General features: G+C 45.9%; 1 protein-coding gene across 7 annotated transcripts in view; it reads right to left on the bottom strand.

Moving 5' to 3' along the window:
• Positions 1–22046, bottom strand: part of ANKRD11 (ankyrin repeat domain containing 11) — a 1995649-nt gene that overhangs the window by 1221708 nt on the left and 751895 nt on the right. For all 7 annotated transcript variants that reach the window (XM_069635589.1, XM_069635598.1, XM_069635590.1 and 4 more), the window contains one exon: positions 6021–6114. The gene's annotated coding sequence lies outside the window, so the exon portion shown is untranslated. The remainder of the gene's footprint in view (positions 1–6020; positions 6115–22046) is intronic.

Below are 22046 nucleotides of genomic sequence, written 5' to 3'. Positions count from 1 at the left end.
GTTGGTTATTAATAAGGTGGTAATGAAAGGCCTTAACGGGCGCAGAGGGCTCATCGTCCTGGACGTAGTCATCGTTCCCTCACGGCCCTTTTATTTAGACACAGGTGAATCTGGTCCCTGGGACACAGTGGCGAAGGGGTCACCCCCAGGTCCGTAGCCGCAGACAAGTCCAACTGCTGTTGAGGGGGAGGCGTTGGTGGTACAGAAAGTGGGGGAGTCGGTACAACCGGTAGGGCCTGAATCAGCGAAGAGACTGGCAGTGGAAGCGCTGAAGGAACAGAAGGAGTACCCAGGGGAGGGGCTGGTAGTCGAACGGGCGACGCCTGGAGGAAGACCTTCACGGTGTCCTTCAGGAGGCCCTTCATTTGGGGGGTATGCATGAGGATCAGGAAGCATTCAAAGAAGCGGTCCTCACTAGCCACCGGGGCCCTACCCTCCGAAGCACTAGGCCTCCGCTCCTGGTAAAAGCAGTGAGGTGCCTGGTGCAGGTAACCAAGTCTGATGGTAGATGTGCCCCTGAGAGGACCAAAAACCTGCACCGTAGAATCCACTTCGAAGGAAGGGTGCTGGAATTATCCTGCAAAGCCCACTCGATGGGCGAACGCACTCGCGGACCATGAGACAGATCCAAGATGGCCGCCTGCTTGGCAGGCTCTGCCATGTGCTGCTCTGCCATTTTGAAACCTTGCGCCGTGCCCCTTGGAGGGAGGCCACGAAGGGTCTGCGCCAGGAGAGGCTTCAGACGAGGGTAGATACAGCTTGGATCTTGCACCCGAAGCAGAGGAGTCTACCTCAGAGAACCCTCTGGTAGGTGCTGACCCCTCAGCTGGACGGCCGGTAGTCGAAATGCACTGTTTGACTGCCTAAGATTGAGCTCCGGTAGGATTGGATCCCTCAGCACCTGTGCCGATAGTTGTGCAGGATCTAGCAGAGGAACTACTCTTGGAAGTGGCACTCAACGTTCCCCTGCCGACTGGGGTAGAAGATTAGCCTGGTCTTCCTGAGAACAGCCTGGTAGGGCCCCTGAGCCTCTTAGCCTGGTGGCCGGTAACCTGGCAGGATTCAGGTCTGTCCTTGGATCACCCAGAAGAGCACCCAGGCATCTCAGCTTGGGAGTCAGTAGCCTTAGAGGCCTCGGACCTGCCAGAACCTGAATGCAAGGAACCCCGATTTGTGGGAATCCCGTGGAAGGAGTCCCTGAGCTGTGCTGAACAGAGGGCCTACCCTGTCTTGACAAGAGGTCCCAGAGATGAAGTCCTTAAGGTGGGGCGTAGGAGAAGTGTGGAAGATCTCCTTCCATAGCGACAAGCGATTCTTCAATGACTGTGACCGAAAGCGCTGCAGGCAGTGCATGGGGCTCCAAGGCTGGAAAATAGAGGTTGCAAGAGGCACATTTTGTGAATCCTGTTGCGGCAGACATGCACCTGGGAGGCGAGCCACCAAAAGGAAGTGAAAAAAGAATAGAAAAGCAAACGGGAGCGAGTGGAAAACTTAAAAATAAAAAATAAAAAAAGTCTCTGCGCTGGCTGCCAGGTCTGACACCGTCCATTTGGAAAAAGCGACTGAGGTGAGGGGGCGGGGCCTCAGGCAAGGCGTCGACGCCTGAGGCCGTGCCCCCAAAGATTATGCTAAATTTGAAGGGGAAGCTGCATTTTTTGCTGCCAAAGGTTTCGGTACGATCCCCATGATGGGGACGCCCACAATGATGGAGGAAAGGGGACAGGACTTATTAGTATTTGTCAAGAAATTATAAAAGCATGCAGCGCAAAAACAAATTTGAATGCGTCATAGCTCCAAAACAGTAACATTACCCAAATTTCCAAAGGTTAACACAGTTGTGATGTAATTAAAGTATGAACGTCATGAGAAGTTCACAAGGATCTTCTATTTGCTCAAGCCAAAATGATCCCAGTGTAGTAATTAGTGACTTTTTTTAACCCATGAAACATGGTTTGCAGAGGGATTAAGTTATTGATTGTGCCTCAAATATTTCTTTGACGCAACCCTGTACTTCAAACGCGAGTGAAAGAGCAGCATGGGGAGTTTAAGCCGCTCACGCATCTGTAAGTAATATATTTGTGAATTTGCACTGGATATTTTAAGAATGCCACATTTAAAACATGATCAGTTAATTTTCAGTTCATGTGATGAAGATTAATTTTGACAGTACATGTAATGAGACTTTTTTCATACAGTGGGGGGAGCTAGCACAGTAAGTGCGTTCACGGCTTCAAGCTGAAACTGTTTCGTTAGAAATGGGGCTTCACCACAGTGACATCATTTGTATGTTATTTTGAAAACATAAATGTTTTCTTTTTGAGAAAGGGGAAACAGTAAGAATGTTAAGATCTTAAAACGTTTCTGAATCACTGTCTAGACAAAGTGCTGAGGTGCTTTAATTTTTCATTTGGAAAGAATATATTTTGGGGTCCAAGTGTGAATATAAGACAAAAAACTGACCAAACTCATTTCAATATTTTTGAGGAGGTTGTACAGTCAAACATTACATTTTGCGATGGTGAGAGAAGAAGGAAGCTGAGCAGGGAACTGATTTGGAATGCAGTTTTTTTGGGTGTGCTTACACTTTTTTCTGCCCCAATCATTTTATTCCTCCTGTTTAAAATGTTTATATTTACCAAAATAAAGATTCCAATCGAATTTGTGCATAAGATGTTTATTTGGGATTGTGCCCTTTAGGATGACGCGTGTTTTGGCATTAGAACTTTGCCTTTTTCAAATCCATAGAAATATGTTGGAACTAACCTAGGAACAAATAAGCGGTAGTGGTTAAATTCATGTATAACATGTCATTTAAATCAGGATAAATGCCTCAAATACGTACAGCACAACAGAGGAAACATTGTGATTACCATAAATACAGCAGGCAACATTACTAACCATGAGTCTAAGTTCTAAAACAATGATAATCGAAAAGATACTATACAACCTGTTTATTTTTCAATTAGGAGGGATTTGATCCCAATATCTCAACAGCATAACGAAGCATATTATCTTGGAGAACAGCAATAATGGTAAGATTGTCAATAAGGAAAATATGTAACATGGCCAAAACAAAATGGGGAACCAGTTCTATGTACATTATTGATGCAATCTAGCAACCTTAAGAGGGTTTTTTCCCAACCTATGGCGACCCCATAGAGCCCATCCCCACACCTCTTTGTAGGATCATGAGACCCCACAGCATCTATTTCATCTCATTTTTATTTCACTTTAAATCATAATTGGTGTTCGGAATATGTATTGTTTTTTATGGATATAAAATTCACAATGATTTCGAAATTATTTTCCTTTGTTGTAAAACAGAACCCGGATTTGAAAAAGGCAACATTCTAATGCCGAAACACACGTCATCCTAAAGAGCACAATCACAAACATCTTATGCACAAAATCGATTGAAATGTTTATATTTACGAAAATAAAGATTGCAAACAGGAATGAAATGCTTGGCGCAGAAAAAATGTAAGCACACCCAAAAAACGTTTTTTGTACCAACGGCGTGGAGGAACTCAAAGTCTCAGAAGATGCATACACCTATGCGACACACAGAAGGGCACTTGGTAAAATTGAACGAAATCACGGAAAATACTTTGGTCGCGAAGGTACATCCATAAGATGTCACCAAAACGTTCCGCAAGTTCAAACACTGATTTTGAATGCACCAGCACACATGGAGTTGGGTGTGGCTAAGGGTGCATAACTTGGGTCCTACGTTTCAGGATGCTCAACACGAATATTCATGAAATAAACTTGAATTCAATTAGAAAATAATGTTCATATTCAACGTCTTGCATAAAAAACGATGGTGGGCGTATAGGCAAGTGGGTTAGAGTTGGGCACTACGCTTAAGCGGCACACAGAATTTTTGTTGAATTAAGATTAGCAAGAATTAATCTTTTGCAAGGCATTAAGTTTGAGGAGGTTGGGATTACACTGGGGTTTTGTATAGAACAATAATCATTTGGGGGGGGGGGGGGGAGGGGGGCGGGTGTAGGCAGGGTAGCCGATACATTTTATACACCTGGATGATTAGGTGCCAAAAGAAGAAGAAGAAAAAAGTGTGAATGGTTAGCATAAATACATTAAGTTGAGGTTGGAGAAAAAGGACAACCTATGCAAATGGTAAAAAAAGGCATAAATATCAGAACAGACAAACCCCTCCAAAGAAGGCATTATGAAGTATTACATAGACTCATTCAAGGCAAAATATCTATAGAGTTATAAAAACCACTACTTTAGTCGCCTTTGCACTGTAAACCATACCTCACGATGCACCTGTTATGCCTCCTATGTATATTTCACTTGTATTCTGTACTTCGTACCTCACCTATTTGCTTTCCTTGCGTAATATACAATGTATCTGTTATGCTTTTATGTACATACTACTTTTTTTTCATTTTACACCTTGTACATCACTGATTTGTTCTCCTGTATGCGGTACGTAACTAAGCTGTAAATTGTCTTTTGCCAATGCGTCCTGATACCCTTGGGTCTGGGGTGCAATTTAAATAGAAACAAACTGGGCTTGATCCAGGAAACCTCTTTATACAGTTTCAAGCCAAATACAACTTTAAATATTTGTCAGAACAGGCCTTCAAACAAACTTAAATGTTCTAAACTTCCCTCCATCAAAATATGCAAGAGTTAACAAAAAAGTAGTAACTATCATCCATAGTGTTGCCAATCCTCAAATTACACAATTAAATTGCACATCTAAAATTCCACTAAGAAATCATGTTTTTCACGTATGTTAGATGATGCAGAACAAGAGCTATATAAAAAGCAGTCCTATAAATATTTAGTTATTCCATTTTGCAATAACTTTATAGACGACCCTGAAGCAATTCTACCCTCCCTTCATGTCACATCTCAAGGAAACATCTTTAAACATTTGATGACTTTGGTAAGAATACATTTAATAGATTCTTTGCATGTAACAACTGCATTCCATCTTGCAATTTTTCCTCTCAAAGGTTTATGTGAAATATGAAAAAACACAATGGGCACTGTGAAAGAATATGAACAAAAGGAACTAAAATAGTTAACAAAATAGTCAGCTATCTTTAAAGCATCAGATACTTGAAGAAACGTATCAAAAAACGTTTACAATTGAGCTGGTAAAAAACTGCAAACAAGAATAAATGTGTAGCTCAAACCTATAGGTAGCTTTGGATATATATTCCTGTTCTGTTGCACTTAACCCATTCTTTTCTTTCCAGTCATCATAATATCAAGTCTGCCAAAATGTCTATTGGACATTTGATTGAAATGGCAATTTCAACCTTCGTTTACTTTTTCAATCTTTATAAACCATGCCAACATTAATAAACCTTAAACCTATGGGCCCAGAATCACTGCGTTCTTTTGAGGCTTGACAACTGCTCCCAATTCTTTTCAGCCTTCTGGATTACTATCTCTCCTTTCCAACTTAATTAGAACACTAACCAGCTTCTCGTGAATGTACATCCTTCCACTCTGCAAATATCTCACCACTCGTAACCACGCAAGGTTAGCTTCATTATAGTTTTCCTGCCCCATTACTGGTCTATTAAAGTTAAATAAAAATAATTTCACAAGGGAATTCGTAATTCAGACAAAAGTTGCTAAACATCTCTCAGAACGCAAAGTGCGCCTGCTGTACAATTACAAATAAAGCATACTATGTTAAGCTTTAGATAGTAGGTGTTAAGTTACGCTACTACCAACATATTTAAATTAAAAAATACATGTATTGGCTTCTTTACAGTAAAAACAATTCTATATAAAATAAACGTTTACCGGAATCTCTCATCAGTGAACTTATAGACAGAGTTAAGTGTGTGATAACTAATGGCTAAATGGAAAAAGTACCCATGCATTACTCGGATCATATGTTTACAACTGCACAATCATTCATGAATCAACAGTAGTATACAATGACTTCAGAATTCGGACAACTACTGCAGAGCTGCCACATTTCCCATGTTAGGAGTATGATTACCACACGGTATGAAAACACTCACCATGGAAAAAATAATCTGAAAAGGGCCCACTCCCCCATTGAGTGATAAGTCTTGGCAGTAGACTGGCCTCTCCAATTTATGGATTTCCAAATACCTGAAACAAGGGAAAATATGAACCAGTTATTGGAAACTCACTTAGCTGGTACCTAAAAATACTCATTAAAACCAGGCACTCCTTGTGAACTGTTAGAAGACACGCCTTATAACAAAACGGTGCCATTAATCATTCTAGCACTCATCCTGCTTCAGAGCTCACAATCAACATGTGCTCTGAAGTGTATAAGCAGAGGTCAATGTGGAGAAAACAGACAGATAAAGTAGATTTCAAACAATAATGACAATTTGTTATCGTTTTAAGTGTCATAAGTATCACCTTACATTCATTTTCACTCCTTTCACGCGCCCCCCTCCCTCTAATATTACTTAAACCATAGCCAAATACATGTCAATAACACCAACTAATATTTGGTTTCAAAATCAAGTGCCTTGCACAGATGAAGAATGTAAAAAAATCTAAATTACAAACTGTTGTCCTGATTGCATAGGCTATAAATGTAATCTAAAAAAAAAAAAAAAAATTAAAAAAAAAGTGTGACAGTTGATAAGATTTTTGAATTGCGACATCTATTCCTACGATTAACACATATCCATAGGTAAAACGTATCTGTTTTCCTATAGTCATCTTTACAAGAAATAATTTAGAGAAACACAATACATACGTGTTTTGCAGGACAAGTTTGGTATTTTTAGTGAGCTTTTGCTAAAAATACATTTTTTATGCAGCTATGATTGAGTGCCACATGATTTGATATAAAGTGCGTATTCATTCATTTTAGCATTTTATTCAGCACACCAAACCCTGAGGGTATCAGGGTGCTAGTTACAGAAAGTGCATAATACAAGTAGTAAAGTGCTCTTTTTTATTATTATTACCAACAAGCTGAGACATTCAACGCTCGTTTCACATGAGACGTGCAACATCAGCTGGATTTCTGCTGCCCTAATGTAACTGGAAGAAACAGGCTGCCTATTTGATGCCATTTCGGCACGCGCCAACCACGTGCAAGCTGATGGCCGCTGCTACATTTGCTTTCTTTTTGTTATGTACGGTTGCTCTGCAACCACTACAGCCCTCCTCATAGGCCGCATCTGGCGACCGGAAGGCGCAAGCCGGGCCCACAAAGAGGAAAGCCCACTAAAAAAAGGCCATACCTGTCTGGACCCGTCCAGACCAATACGCCCGCAGGGCACAGTTCACTACCCTTGTAGCTGTAGCAAACTAAACCCCTTCCACTCATGACCATGCACGGTTCACATCAACTCTTCTGTAGCCAGAACACTTACAACCAGAAACGTATGGTAAGCGGATCTTTACAATTCAAGACTACAAGCACCTGACGCTACTACGCAATTGATTATACACACAGTGTGCCTAATGACGCCTCTTAATGTACGACATTGTATGGACACATGTTGCCAATTATGTACTGTACTCAATTGCCTATATGACAATGCATTACTTACCGTAAAAGCATTTCTGATGGTTGTATCCGCTTAAATTCACATGCTGTGCATAGGTCCGACATCCAGTGGTCACTGGAGTATTGCATTTTGTTTTTCGTAGACGAAAATGAGACGTCAACAAGGCGTGACAAGGCGTTGTACCCACAATCCTTCACGCGTCGAGGTCCCTCTGTATTTTTTCTGCCCTGAGGGAGCCTTCTATACGTGAGTGAGTAAAGAAAAGAGAGTGATGCAGAAAGATGTCTATGTACCTTCCATCCGAGCGGGGAGGAAGGGTGGGCGCATGTGAATCTAAGCAGATACAACCATCAGAAATGCTTTTACGGTAAGTAATGCATTGTCTTCTGATGTTAATCTGCTTAGAATCACATGCTGTGCATAGACTAGTGAGCAGTACCCGGAGTTGGCGGTGGGTTATGAGAAGGAAAAGAGAAAAGATGTCTTAATACTGCCTGTCCCACCTGGGAGTCAGATCTAGAGTGTGCGTCTAAACAGTAGTGTTTTGTAAAGGTGTGCACCGAACTCCATGTTGCCGCCTTGCAGAAGGACTCAAGGGGAACATTTGCAATGAAAGCTATGGATGCCCCCGTGCCTAGAGTAGAATGTGCTCTTCGCTTGAAGGGTAGTGCTCTCTTAGCAAGAGAAACAGAGAGTGATGCATTGAACAATCCATCTAAATATAGTGGACTTTGAAACTGCATCTCCTTCTCTTCCTGCTGCCACCGAGACAAAGAACTGATTAGTCTTTCTCAGTGGTCTGGATCTTTCCATGTAAAACATGACAGCTCTGCGCACATCTAGTGTACGCAGGCTTCTTTCTCCCAGATTTGAAGGGTTTTGAAAGAAGATTGGTAGTTCTATAGACTGGTTCACACAGAATTTCGAAATGAATTTCGGTGCAAACCTTGGGTGTGTGCCTAGAACCACCTTGTCTTTGTGAACTGTTACAAAGGGGTCTAGAACTGAAAGTTGCTTTGTGCATGGGTTCAAAAGGCGAGCCCATGAGTGTGGTAAGTACCACATTTAGGTCCCATCCGGGAGTTGGGTTAGCTATCGGAGGGTGTATTCTCTTAACCCCTTCCATGAAGGCTTTGATAACTGGGATTTTCGACCACGACACTAAGCTGGGAAGTGGTGTATGCAGAAAGTGACGCAAGGTGGACTTTAATAGAATTGAACACCAGACCTGAGTCTAATAGGTGGGTCAGGTACAGAACAATTTGTGTGGGTGAGCAGTCAATCGGGTTGATGCTTTTCCCTCTACACCAGATGACAAATCTTTTCCACTTACTAGAATAGCAGTGACGAGTGTTTGGCTTTCTAGCTTCCCTGAGGATGTCCATGCATCTCTGCGGGAGTTCTAGATGTCCAAACTCTATGATCTCAAGAGCCAGTTTGCTAAGTTCATGTTCTGAGGGCATGGATGTAATGTCCTGCCCTTGTTCTGTGACAGCATGTTGTACGGGCAGGGAAGTTTCACTGGGGGGGATAGGGACAACTCCATCAAGTGAGCGAACCATGGCTGCCGGGCCCAAATAGGGGCCACTAGTATCATGGTGACTTGTTCCTGGTGCATTTTGTGCACGATCTTGTTGAGAAGGGGAGTCGGGGAAAAGCGTAAACAAATCTCCCTGACCATGGAATCGACAGACCGTTCCCCTTGGACTGGCTCTGCGGGTATCTGGAGGCGTAACTTTGGCATTGTGAGTTCTCCAGAGTTGCGAACAGGTCTATTTCTGGGAACCCCCATTGTGTGAAGACATCGAAAACAATGTCTTCTTGCAACTGCCATTCGTACTCTGAGGGCAGAGGGAAGTCTCTGCTGAGCTCGTCTGCTAGCAGATTGAGTTCCCCTGGTACATGTCGTGAAAGTAGGAACATGTGTCTGAGAGCCCACTTCCATATATTCTGGGACAGCTTGGACAGTCCTGGAGAGTGGGTGCCCCCCTGCTTGTTGATTTAGTACATGGCTGTGGTGCTGTCCGTAAGGACCATCACTGTCTTCCCTTGTAGGTGTTCTTGGAAGGCTTTTAGTGCTTTGAACACCTCCAGTAGGTTTATGTGCTTGGCTGCTACGCTCGGAGTCCATACTCCGTGAGCAGTCTGATGGGATAGGTGAGCCCCCCATCCTGTGAGGGATGCGTCTGTGGTTAGAGTGACTTCCACTGCGGGTGTGGAAAAAGGTTTCCCTATTACCATGTTTTCCTTTGTCCACCACCGCAGCGAGAGAATCAAGGCCTGCGAGACCACCACTAGATCGTCCCATTGTCAGCTGGCCTGACACCACTGGCTGTTGAGCCACTCTTGTATTGGGCGCAGGCGAGCGTGAGGTACCAAATAAATACACAACGCCATCATTCCTAGCAAGCGCATCGCTTTGCGCACCGTCACCTCTCGACCTGCCACATATTGGGGGATCTGAAACAGCATGTTTTGGACCCTCTCGTTGGAGGGGAAGACGAGGCCGTCCTTTGTTTGAATTAGAGCCCTTAGGAATTGTTTGACTTGGCTGGGGTTTAAACTGGACGACTTCTCATTGATGGAGAAGCCCAGTTGGATCAGAAGGTCAACAGTCTTTTGGGTGTTTGAGAAGCATGTCTCGTAAGAATCCCCTGTTATGACCCATTCGTCGAGGTAAGGGTATACTGGGATGGCTAGCCTGCGCAGGTTGGCCGCCGCCACAGCCAGTACTTTCGTGAATACCCTTGGTGCAGATGCTATGCCGAAGGGTAGCACTCTGAACTGGTAGTGTTTGCCCTTTATCATGAACCTGAGGTATTTTCTTGCGCTGGCAACATTAAAATATGAAAGTATGCATCTTTCATGTCCAGTGTTGTCATGTAATCTCCCTGTGATAGCAGTGGGATCACTTCCTGTAAGGTCACCATACGAAACTTTTGGGGTTTGACAAATTTGTTCGCTGGGCGTAGATCTAATACAGGGCGCATGGTTAGATCCTTTTTGGGTACAAGGAAGTACACTGAATAAATACCTTCCGTTACCGGAGATAGAGGCACAACCTCTATAGCTCCTTTTTCCAGTAGCTGATCCACTTCTGGGAGAAGGATGGCGAGGTGTTCTGGTGTCATGCGTCGTCCCCTCGGGGGTCTGTATGTTGGGGAACTGTTGAACTCTATACAGTAGCCGCAGGCTACGCTGGATAGTACCCAGCGGTCTGAAGGTATTCCCTCCCATGCTGGAAGAAATGATGTTAACCGGCCCCCAACCGACGAAGCATGGGAGGGGACCCGAACCTTCGAGTCACTTGGCGTTTGTGGCTTGGGAGCATCTAGGGGCGGAAGCCCGGCCTCTCCCCTTGCCACGGTGTTGCCCTCTCTGATTGTACTGGCTACTAGTACCTTGGTAGTTGTTAGCAGAATACTGTTGCTGGTTTTGTTGCTGGCGTTGGCCACGAAAAAAGCGCTTGTTACCAAATCCCCGCCTGTTAGGGGGCTTTGAGATTTGGTCCAAGGTTTTTATGGTGTCAAATTCTTTTCTCGCATTCTCCAGGGCGTCGTCCACTGCCTTGCCAAAGAGGTTAGACTCTTCAATGGGCTTATTAATGAGGGACGCTTGCGTTTCTGCCTTAAACCCGGAATTGCGAAGCCAAACGTGACGCTTCAGCAGAATTCCCTGTACCAAAGTACGGTCAGCCGTTTCTGCTGCATCGAGTGTATTCTTAACGATGCTTTGGTTGACCAGAGAACTTTCATTAATTGTAGCCAATAATCGAGTTTTAAGGGGTTCAGGGGCCTCTTCAATGTCCTGTTTAAGCTTTCCCCATTGCGCATCTGCGTAGCTTGCCAATAATGTATTATTATTGGCAATTCTAGTTGAGAATGCTGCAGAAGTGGTGATTCTCTTGGCCAGGGAGCTTTTTCCCCTCCTTATCTGGGGGTGCCTCGCTGGTAGACAGTGGGACTCCTGCCCTCTTCCTAGTGTTGGTTACCACTAAGAAGTCCGGTATTGAATGACCCCTAATATATAGTGGGTCTGACTGAGAGGGTGAGAACAATTTCTCAATTCTCGGATTGACCCCTCTTACCAGTGCCGGAGTGGACAGTGAGGGGATAATACGTCTCTTAACTGAGGCAAGGATGGAAATTGTTTGGCGAGTGGGAGGTTTTTCCTTGATAATCCTTTCCACAAAATCAGTATCTGGGGTGACGTCCCCAGTTTCGAGTTCGAAATGTGCTGCTGCCTTTTTCAGTAGCGCATTGAAGGTGGGCTGATCATCAACAGGCGAAGGGTTCCTGACTGGTGTAGTCTCAGTAGACCTGATGACTATACTGTCTGTTTCTGTGGACCTAGCTGGTGACTGCCAGGGATTTGGGTCACCCTCGCATGTGGCCTCCTCTTACCCTTCCTCACCTATGTTAGGGTCATCATTAAACCCTTCTTCTTGTTCTTCATCATGAATGAACTCATCTTCCTGCTGGAAGTGAGTGTCCTCCTCAGTGAGGTCGTAGAGTCTATGTCTTCGTGTATGGGGTTATAAAACCTTGAGTATTTAACCATTGGACTCTCCTGGGGTGCCTCCCTTGGTCTCTTGGATGCCCTATTTTCTGGGATAGCCATGAACCTGTCCATCTTATCCATACAGGACTGTAACTTCTCTAAGGTCCACTGAGGTATGCCAGAGCGGTCTGGGAATGAAAGAGTATCTTCTTCTCCCTGTAGTTGCCTGGTTCTGTCCCATAACGAAGAAAGTGAGCCTTCGCCTTCCGAGTAGCCTTCTCGCAGGCCTGGGCTTTCTGTCGACGGCGGGAGCTGTCCTGACCTGTTTTCCTGCGCCTTCGGCGTTTCTTTGGCCTTGTGCGCAGTTTTTGGCGTATAGGTCGCCGTCCGTCTCTGGGCGTCTTTCGTGGATATACGCTTAAGGCTTTCGGCGATCATTCTCTCTGCCGAGGGATCGGTCGCCGTCGTGCTAGGTAACGTCGAGTCTTTACTGGTAACGTGAGCACTCTTACGAGGCGCGTCGCCTGAGGATTTGGTGTTAGCACCCTTATCTTTAGAATGCCTGGACGCCTGTCGCGGAAGCGGTGGCGGGGAGGGCCGACGACCCTTGCGGTCGGCAGAAGACGCGGTGGACCCGACGCCCCCTTTGGCGCTATGGCTGCCTTGGTCTTCGATGAAGGTGTGCCGGGGGATATGTGTTTGTGATTTTTTTGTGTGCGTCCTTGTCGCCGGGGTGTTCATCCACATAAACTGGGCGTGAGCTGGGCTTTTCGGGGCCGGGGACGGACGAGGAGCGTGAACGCTCCTTTGAGAGGTCTACAACCTCCGTTACGGAGGCCGTGTAATCACTGTCCTCATCACATTCGGCGGCAGCGGGAGAGGAGTCAGGCCTAGACATAGCGTAGACCGCCCACCTTTTGACCTTGCAGTCCTTTAACGTTTTGGGCTTTAGTAACTTACAGGCCACACAGCCGTCGTCCTTATGATCGAGGGGCAAGCAACGGTTGCACCGTTTGTGCTTGTCCTTCCAGGTATATTTACCCTTGCAAAGCGGGCAAAACCTAAATGGCGTCCTCTCCATAGCTGAGGGCCAGAAGCGTGATTACCACCTCGAAAGAGGGAGTGGAAAGAAAAGGGCATTCTTAAAGAGAAGGAAAGACCACACAACCCCACTCTCCCTACTGTGTAAGGCCGGCGAGGCCAGGCCACGTGTTCGGCAGCGCCGAAGGATCTCCTCCGCTCGTCCTTCCGTCGAAGATGTTGCTCGGCGGATAAACAGCTCTGCGTCGAGGGAGGGATCCATGTTATGAATATAAATAATAAACGACCAGAGGTTGAGGGAATGATTTGGCAATGTCTCTCGAGGAGCTCTGCATAAAGGCGACCAGTAACTAGGCAGAAAAAAACAATCTGAGGGACCTCGACGCGTGAGGATTGTGGGTACAACGCACGTCACTATAAGGATAGTGATACAGACACGCCTTGTCTACGTCCGCTTTTCGACTACGAAAAACAAATGCAATACTCCGCAGTGACCACTGGATGTCGGACCTATGCACAGCATGTGATTCTAAGCAGATTAACAAACATCAGAAATGCTTATTCCTGCTACATTGCTCGTCTCACCTAGCTCTGCGACATAGTACCTATGCAGCCACCAGGATAACGTTCTCTCAGCGGTCAGAGCCGATAACTGCATTTCGTAGTCACCTGTAAAACCCACGCTCTGTGACCCTTCTAGGCCAGAGGCGCCCATCTATACTGATCGGTCTGCAAACGGTACATTAAAATAAGAGTATTAACTGCTGCACGTTCAGCATTGCTATTATAACCCACTTCCGGTTTACGGCCGTGAGCAGCACTCAGCTTCCCCAGACTCCACCTTCATATAAGTGTTCAGCTCACGAGCTTCAGCTGCCCATAGCGTCCTAACCACCTGCTTATACGCCACATCATTACTAATTGTGCCAGCAGTTTTCCCAACGCTGTTGTATTGCTATCTTGCCGTTGTATTGCCCCATCTATGATTGCATCACATCTATGCCACATCTAGGTAACACGCAGCTGACGTACCTTTAAGCCCATACTGCGTGTGCCAGCAGCTCGACCTCCGCTGTGCTACCACACTGCTAATGTACCATCAGTGATTTCTTCTAATTGTCTACACGCTGTAACTGCCTTGCTTTTGCGCTTCTTATTGCACCATTGCTCAGTGAATAATATTACTGTCCAATTCATTGCGATATGCTGTTCTACCAAACCTTCAATTCGACATTGCTGAGTGTATTAGATTACTGCCTAACACTGCTCACCACACTGATGCTGCGGTGCTACCACGCCTCTTTATGAGCCTTTGTTGAGTGGTTTATATCACTGTCCAACACACTGATATGCGCTCTGTTACCAAGCCCTTTAGGGCCCATTGTTTACTCTACACTATTGACTACATGCTGCGATTTGCGCAATAGCTCTGCACAATTGTTGACCTCGCTACCCTACCTCAGGCTGATATCGGTTTATCGCTACCCCACCATTGCAGCTGACTAAGCCCATCCAATCTGCCTTATACCGAGATCATAAACTAACATCAAACCATGCTCATGCTCCTGATTGGCACCAGCTACCTTCATATAGAGATGAGCTAATTTGCTTACGCCAGCACAAAAAACAGAAATACCAGGTACCACCACCTGCTGCCCTCTACATACACTATGAATGCTCTTCCTCATACTCCACTAGCCTCACCTATGAGGCTCGCAGTACCAATAAACACACCACCACCCTCATTCACGCCATAGTGGCCCCTAGCATCCCTCAAAACGCCTATTGATATGATAAGACATTTGTAACGCGCCTATACACAAGTGTTTCAAGGCGCGACGAGACAGGGGGTGGGGGGGACAAAGGGAAGGCAGACAACGATCCTACTAGGCCAGGTGTCATTCAGATCACGTAAGTGCATGGGCAGAGGGGGAAGGGAAAGTGCAAGGGGAAAGGGAGAGGGAGAGGGGAAAGTGCAGTACAGGCGTAGTAGAATAACAGGATAAATAATAAGGGCCAGCTGGTGGCAAGTGTAGGGTAAGTGCAGACAAGTGCTGGGGAGGGGGGCTGTAGGGATACAGAGACAGTCCCGCAGTGCAGTGGTTGCCAAAGGGGGCAGTGCAAGGGGAGAGTGGCTGGGCCAGGGACCGAGATCGGTGAGAGTGGCCCAGTTGCAGATTCAGTGCAGTTTCAGTCAGGAATTTAGCGGGGGAGAGAAAGCAGAAGCAAAGAGGAATGTTTTGAGGTACTTCCGGAACCGAAGATGGTTCTCCTCAAGTTTCAGGGAGGCAGGAAGGCTGTTCCAGAGGGAGGCCCTGGCGCGGAGAGAGATTTAACCCCAATTCATTGCTTGGAGAAGCGGCTGACCCTGAAGGAGTTGGAGGCGGATGAGCGAAGAGCTAGAGAAGGAAGATATTTAGGTAGAGTTTTGAAGGTATTTTGGCCCCGCGCCCTAGAAGGCCTTATGGCCAATGCAGAGGGTTTTGAACTTAATCCTCGCAGCCACTGGGAGCCAGTGCAGAGATTTCAGTCCTGGAGAGATACGGTCCCTGGGCTTGAAGGACAAGTCTCGCAGTCCTGTTCTGGATGAGTTGCAGAGGGCGGAGAGGAGAGGCAGGAAGATTTCGATAGAGGCTGTTACAGTAGTCCAGCTTAGAGAAAACCAGGGCTCTGGAGACAGTGAGATTCTGGGGGAAGGAGAGGAAAGGAAGAATATCTCTGTGGAGGTGCGGCTGGTAGGGACTTAGACGCATAAGATATGCGAGGAGAGAAGGAGAGTGTGGAGTCGAAGATGACCGAGGGTTTTTGCCTTGCAGGTAGGAGCAGGAAGAGGGCCAAGAGAGGCCGGCCAGAGGGCTGCAGGGAAGGAGGGAGTGGGTGTGCTGATGAGTAGAATCTCAGTCTTACTGGCATTAAGGCAGCGGTCGTTGGCGGCATACCATTCCTGGATAGCAGACAGAGATGAGGGAAGGAGAGAAGGAGGCCGAGGGAAGCCTGAAAAGGAGCTGGGTATCATCCGCATAGCACTGAAAGTTGGGGCAGAGAGCGGCGATGCGGTGGGCAAGGCGTGCCAGATATTGGTTGAACAGCCAGGGAGAGAGGTTAGATCCCTGGTGGACACCACAGGTAGAGAAAAAGATGTCAGAGAGGAAGGACCCCAGTTGAACCTGGGAGGGTCGATTGGAGAGGAAAGAGGTCAGCCAAGCCAGAGCCTGACCAGTGATACCCAGGTAATCAGAGACGGCTGAGCAGGATGGCATGGTTGACAGTATCAAAGGCAGAAGAGAGATTGAGCAAAATGAGAACACACGGAGTGTTAGAGTCAAGGTTGGAGAGCAGGTCTTCACGGATGTTCAGGAGAGCAGTTTCCGTGCTTCTGGCAGCTCGGAAGCCAGACTGATGGTCATGAAGACAACCAACAGATTCAGCATGGAGATTGAGCTGGGAGATGGCCCGTTTCTCCAGGAGCTTAACATAACCGAGTGTCCGAACAATCCTTACCTCAACTCTCCAGACCTCTGGATCCAACAATTCACCGAGAACTTCACCTAACCAACCATGCCCTCAACAAAAGATTAGGCACAAGACTAACGTCTACCCAGCTACCCAATAACCAAATTCCCTCAGCCACACATCGCATCGCCACACCAACCTCCAACACCATCAACACTACTACCCTTAAGGGAGCAATAATCAACGCCAGATCCCTACCCGTTCATGCCCTGGACATTGCCGACACCATAACATCACTTGACCTCTACTCCCTAGTAGTCACTGAGACTGGGCTCCATGCTGCTGCTGGGCCTTCTCTCTCACTCGCCATCCCTGGCAAATACTCCATTATCAGACTTTATAGAGATACTAACCACACTAAGGCCGGAGGTATCAAATTCATCACCAAAACTGCACTTGGCCTTTAGCCAATACCCAACCTAACTCATCAGCCAAACTACTGTACGTCAACCTTCACATCCCGAACTACCACCATCCACCTTGTTTATAGACCTCCTGGGCCCACTTCCACATTTGAAGATGATATCACTCTTCTCCTCTCGGACAATACCAAACCTGGCTCACAAATTATTTTACTTGGGGACCTTAACCTAGGGTTCCAAGATACGAAGGGCACCAAGGCTTTATCCCTTGCCAGCTCTATGACTGAACTAGGCTTCACACACCGGATCTCAGACCCCACACACAAAGGCAGGACGCTAGATTGGTTAGCAGACCTCAACTGCAACATTAACATCCTGTCCAACTCACCATGTGCCTGGACAGACCATCATCTGATGATCTTTACGATAAAGGACGAAGGCCACCAGAACAATGCCCGCAACCTTGCACCCCCCACCCAAACTAGGAATACCAGGAAAGTAATGGAAAAGATGCTACCCCTTCTCCAACCGATTATTAATGCTACCAATACCAAACACTCTGACCCCACATCTTAGTGGACCTGTTGAACCAAACCGTTCAACGCCATGGACACCATTGCCCCACTCAAACTACGCAAGGGCAAGCACTGCATGCATCTAAACCCGTGGTTCACCCTCCCACCACAGATCACTGCGCAAGTATAAAAGGAACGCAGAATCACTTTGGAAAAGCCATCCAACTTCCTCTAACAGATCTCCCTAGCGACCTCGCTTAACTACAAAGCAGCAATCCTACAAGCGAAAAAACCTACGTACAGCACCTGCATCATTCAAGCAAAATCCAATACAAAAGAACTTTAAACATACTCAGAGATTTGGAATCCCCAGTACCTCTGCCAGTCTCCTGCATTAAAGATTCCACTTGGTGCTTGAACATACAGTCAGCACTACTGAATGAAATAACTTACAAAATAAAACAGATTAAAAAAACTCAATCTTGGACATTGCCTCTAAACCTAAAACCCCCCCTGCCCATCGAAATTCGGAAACCATTTAACCTCTCCCCCCTCACCATCAAAAAGGTAGAGGACATCATCTCCAACCTAAAACCGTCAAGATGTCAGGGAGACATCTGTCCTGCACCAATCATTAAGGAGGCAGCCAAGGAATTAAAACCCATCATCACCACCTTAACTCCTCATTTGTACAAGGCACAGTACCCAACAACCTCAAAGACACATGGGTCCTGCCACTACTCAATAAGCCAACTCTCAACCCCAATATCCCCCACAAACTATAGACCCATCACCACAGTGCCTTTTCTTCTGAAGATCATTGACAGAGCTGCCTATCTGCAATTGAAGAGCACCTTGAAAGCAATAATCTCTTGGGCCTCAGACAATCAGGTTTCAAGCCTAAACACAGCACCGAAACGGCATTAATTGACAAAGACTCAAATTGAGGAGTTGAAAGACAAAGGCAAACTAGCCCTACTCCTACTAATAGATCTGTCGGCAGCGTTCAACTTAATAGACCACAAAATCCTCTGCTTGCATTTAATTTCTGCAGTTCTCTTCTCAGACCAAGCCACCACATGGATCCAGTCATTTGACAATATATCTATGAGAGTCTTCTCTCCTACAGCTTCAGCCAACACTGCACCAGTCAGTTGTGGGGTGCCCAAAGGTTCGTGTATCCCCCACCCTGGGTGTCACCTACACTAATTACGCAGATGACACCCAATGAGTAGCTACTCATTCCTAGCTACTCATTCCCGGCACCGGACACGGACACAGACTCAAAGTCCTCAACAATATCTACAGAATCATCCAAGCCTGGATGGCTAAACATTGACTGTGCCTCAATGACGAGAAGACGGAGCTTCTCCTTAGTTCAAAGCTGAAACTCTTGAAACTAGGCAAACAATTTGAAACATTTAACATTGATGGCAATTCCATAGTGGATTCTAAAGACGTGAAACCCTTGGCATCTATTTAGATTCATCCCTAAATCTCTCAAGGCGGGTCAATGACGCGGCCGCCTCTATAGCATACACATGCAAATTAATAACAGCTTCCAGACCGTCTCCCTCTACACCCAACTGCTTATCCATTGCAAGAGCATTGGTACTCTCCAAGCTAGACTACTGTAACACTTTACCTTGGAACCAATCAACAGAACCTGAGAAAGTTCCAAGTTCTGCAAAATAATGCCGCCAGAGCCGCACTTAACATCCCCAGATCTCAGCATATCGCTCAGGTAAGACGTAACCTGAACTGGCTCTCGGTCAAGAAAAGGATCGCCTTTAAAACCCACTCTATCACCCACAAATGTCTTCCTATTCGAGCACCTGGCTATTTGACTAAACTTCACACGCAACACTGCAAACCGCCCTTTGATATCGGCACAAGCACACTGCATTAAAGTACCTCATCATGGTAACCACCATTTGCCTAGAGACCTTAATAGCAAGGGTGGAAAAATTGTTTTGCCATGTGTATTTCTCTTTTTATGATTGTGGACTCTGAAGTACACCACTTCAGGAGCCTCCTTTTTGTGTCACCCAGCACCTTCAGTGCCATGGCACAAGGTTGTCTTTGAGACTTCCCTCAACTCCATTTCTGAGGCGACTACTGTCCCCCAGAAAAGGGTAAAGTTACCATTAACTTTACTTAGTAAATCTACCACAGATCCAGTACACCCCATCTTCCATGGAGTACTGGAAAGGGTCAACTCGTACCCCTTTTTATCTGTACCTCCTAGAGCATTGTTTCGCTCTTAACATTTAGACGTGGCAGTGGTATCTACCCTAACTTTTCTACCGCGATTCTATTAGATAAACGTGGTACTGTTCTTGGCTATTATATTAGCCTCGAACATAAACCCGCTTGACCAAATAGTCTTTCTTTTGGCTCCGGTTGGGTTTATTCGCATTTTCTTTTGTTAAAGTCCTTCTTGTGTTTTACTTTGCGCGGCAAACTAGGTTCGCCTTCTTTGTTCACTGTCTTTTGGCGGGTTTCTGCCCAGAGCCCTCCTCAAGGCGCCTTGGTGTCTAGGTAGGCTGAATGTGAGGGAGGGGTGTAGTCACCCCCTGCACAGGGTATCCTAGGAAACCCAAGTCGCACTTTGTCATAATTGGCCAGGGTAGTTGTCCGGGCTGGGCAACCCCCCTGCTGGGTGATTGACAGCCAGGCTGCGTGAATGGGGATTTTTCACATAAAAGGCAGGTCTCTTGGGCTAGAAGTCAGAGTCTCGCCACTGGAACTACAAGGAACCGAAGAGAAGCGGAGAGAATGACGGCTGCTGCAACTACCCCGTCCCGGTGAAGCCCTGCTGCAGTCCTGAGCTATCTGCCCTTCAACAACTCGGAGAAGATCCAGTCCGGAGTCTTCCCTTGAGCTTGGTGGGGATAACCAGCTCATCTTCTACAGCCAGAGGATCCTCTTCCGTGGTCGAAATCGCTGCACACTGCTGTAGTGGTCCGGATAGCCACCTGAAGAGCCTCTCCTGTTTTTAAGGAGCGCACCTTTTATTCCGTGTCGCTGCTGCCGGCCACATCCCTGTGTGGTGCAGACCCCTTCAGACGTCGTCCTTCTCAACGAAGCTCCAGGAATCGTGGGTCTGCGGGAAACCAACAGGAACAACTGCCAGGGCACCAGCTGCACCATTGGAACAAGGTACTGTGTTTTGTTGAGGAAACTGAGTGAATCCCTTTTTCTTCATTTCCAAGGCTTGACCTAGTCTTCCCTCCTTATAACTTTTGCTTCCGATTGACAATATCGAAGTACTTTTGGCTCAGTTGAATCGTGAACTGTCTGACCGTGTGATCTTCGGCAACTGGCCCCGGTGTCTTTCGACCCTGGCTTGGGCCCTTTGACTTTTGAACTCCCGTCTTCGTTAGGACATCGCATTCCCATGAACTTCATACGTTCTTGATTGTTCATCTGTGTGTCTTTCTAAGCGTACCCAGATGTAATATATATACATAGACACACACATATAATAAGATGGAAATCACCTGCATGTCTTGTTAGATGTGTTGCCTCCATCGAAACTACTATTTTCTAATGGTGCCATGTTATTCACATTTATCATTTGCCTTTTTTGTTTATGACACCGTATTAGTTGATGCACAGCATCCCACAGTTAGATTTTAGTGTGTGTGCTTTACTGTTCCTTTTGGAGTTGATATAATTTTCTCTTTTAGTTTCTTGTATGTTCCTTATTTGATTATTGTATTCAAAACCCCCCTCTTTGGTTTTTGGATTCAACATTGTTTGGACTGCGTTATTGATACACATTCTATTGTTTATAGACTTGGTCTGGTCAGAGCGATCGGGGGTTCCCCACTTGAGTGATTTCCTTCACTCGCTTGGGGCACCACTTACGGCATGCCCAGATTAAGCTTTAGGATCTATGTGACCTATCCTTTTGCGATTTCCCGCAGCAGTCAACATTCAAAACTAGCACTTTAAACAGTAGGCACTTTTTTAGAAAATTGTAAGATATATATTTGTACATTGTACGAGAGCTTTAGACAATTTAATACCTTTTTAAGTTTCTATTTGAAATAAATAAATATAATATTTTAGACTTATCTTTGTCTCATGTGTGATGATCTGCGGGGCAGCAGGGGGGGGGGGGGTCTTTTCCCTTTCTACATGGTTGAATGATGTCCTTTGAGTGAACTTTTTTTCTCTTTTCCGGTGGCTGGCCTTCTGTTTATTACACTTACATTTCTCAGGCTGAGCACATGTAAGAGCAGATGCAACTCAAAATGCAGAGCATTCCATGAAGCATGATAAACCAATCTATATGCAACCCTAATTAAAGCATGTGCCTGTGGCACAAAACAGCATACTGTTTTGCTTCTGGAGCATAGTGATATGCTATAAAATTGCGATTTTTGTTCGGGATTAACATTTAAACTAATGCTACCAAGAAATGTTCAACCTCTCACTAAGCTTGCTTACTTCTCAAACGCTGCAGTCGAATCCCTTAGCAACTGATTTAAACATGTGTGGTTACATCAGCTGATTCCCGAAAGCTGTAACTAGTGGCTAATGAAAGAAAAAAAAACTGGAATAACCCCAAGAGGGGAAGAAAATGGTTATTGCAATTTATATAA

This window comes from Ambystoma mexicanum, chromosome 1q (assembly GCF_040938575.1).
Source record: "Ambystoma mexicanum isolate Mex_15411 chromosome 1q, UKY_AmexF1_1, whole genome shotgun sequence".
Taxonomy (NCBI): Eukaryota; Metazoa; Chordata; class Amphibia; order Caudata; family Ambystomatidae; genus Ambystoma; species Ambystoma mexicanum.
Note: the sequence above shows the minus strand (reverse complement) of the source record. Positions and strands in the feature narration are given on the sequence as shown.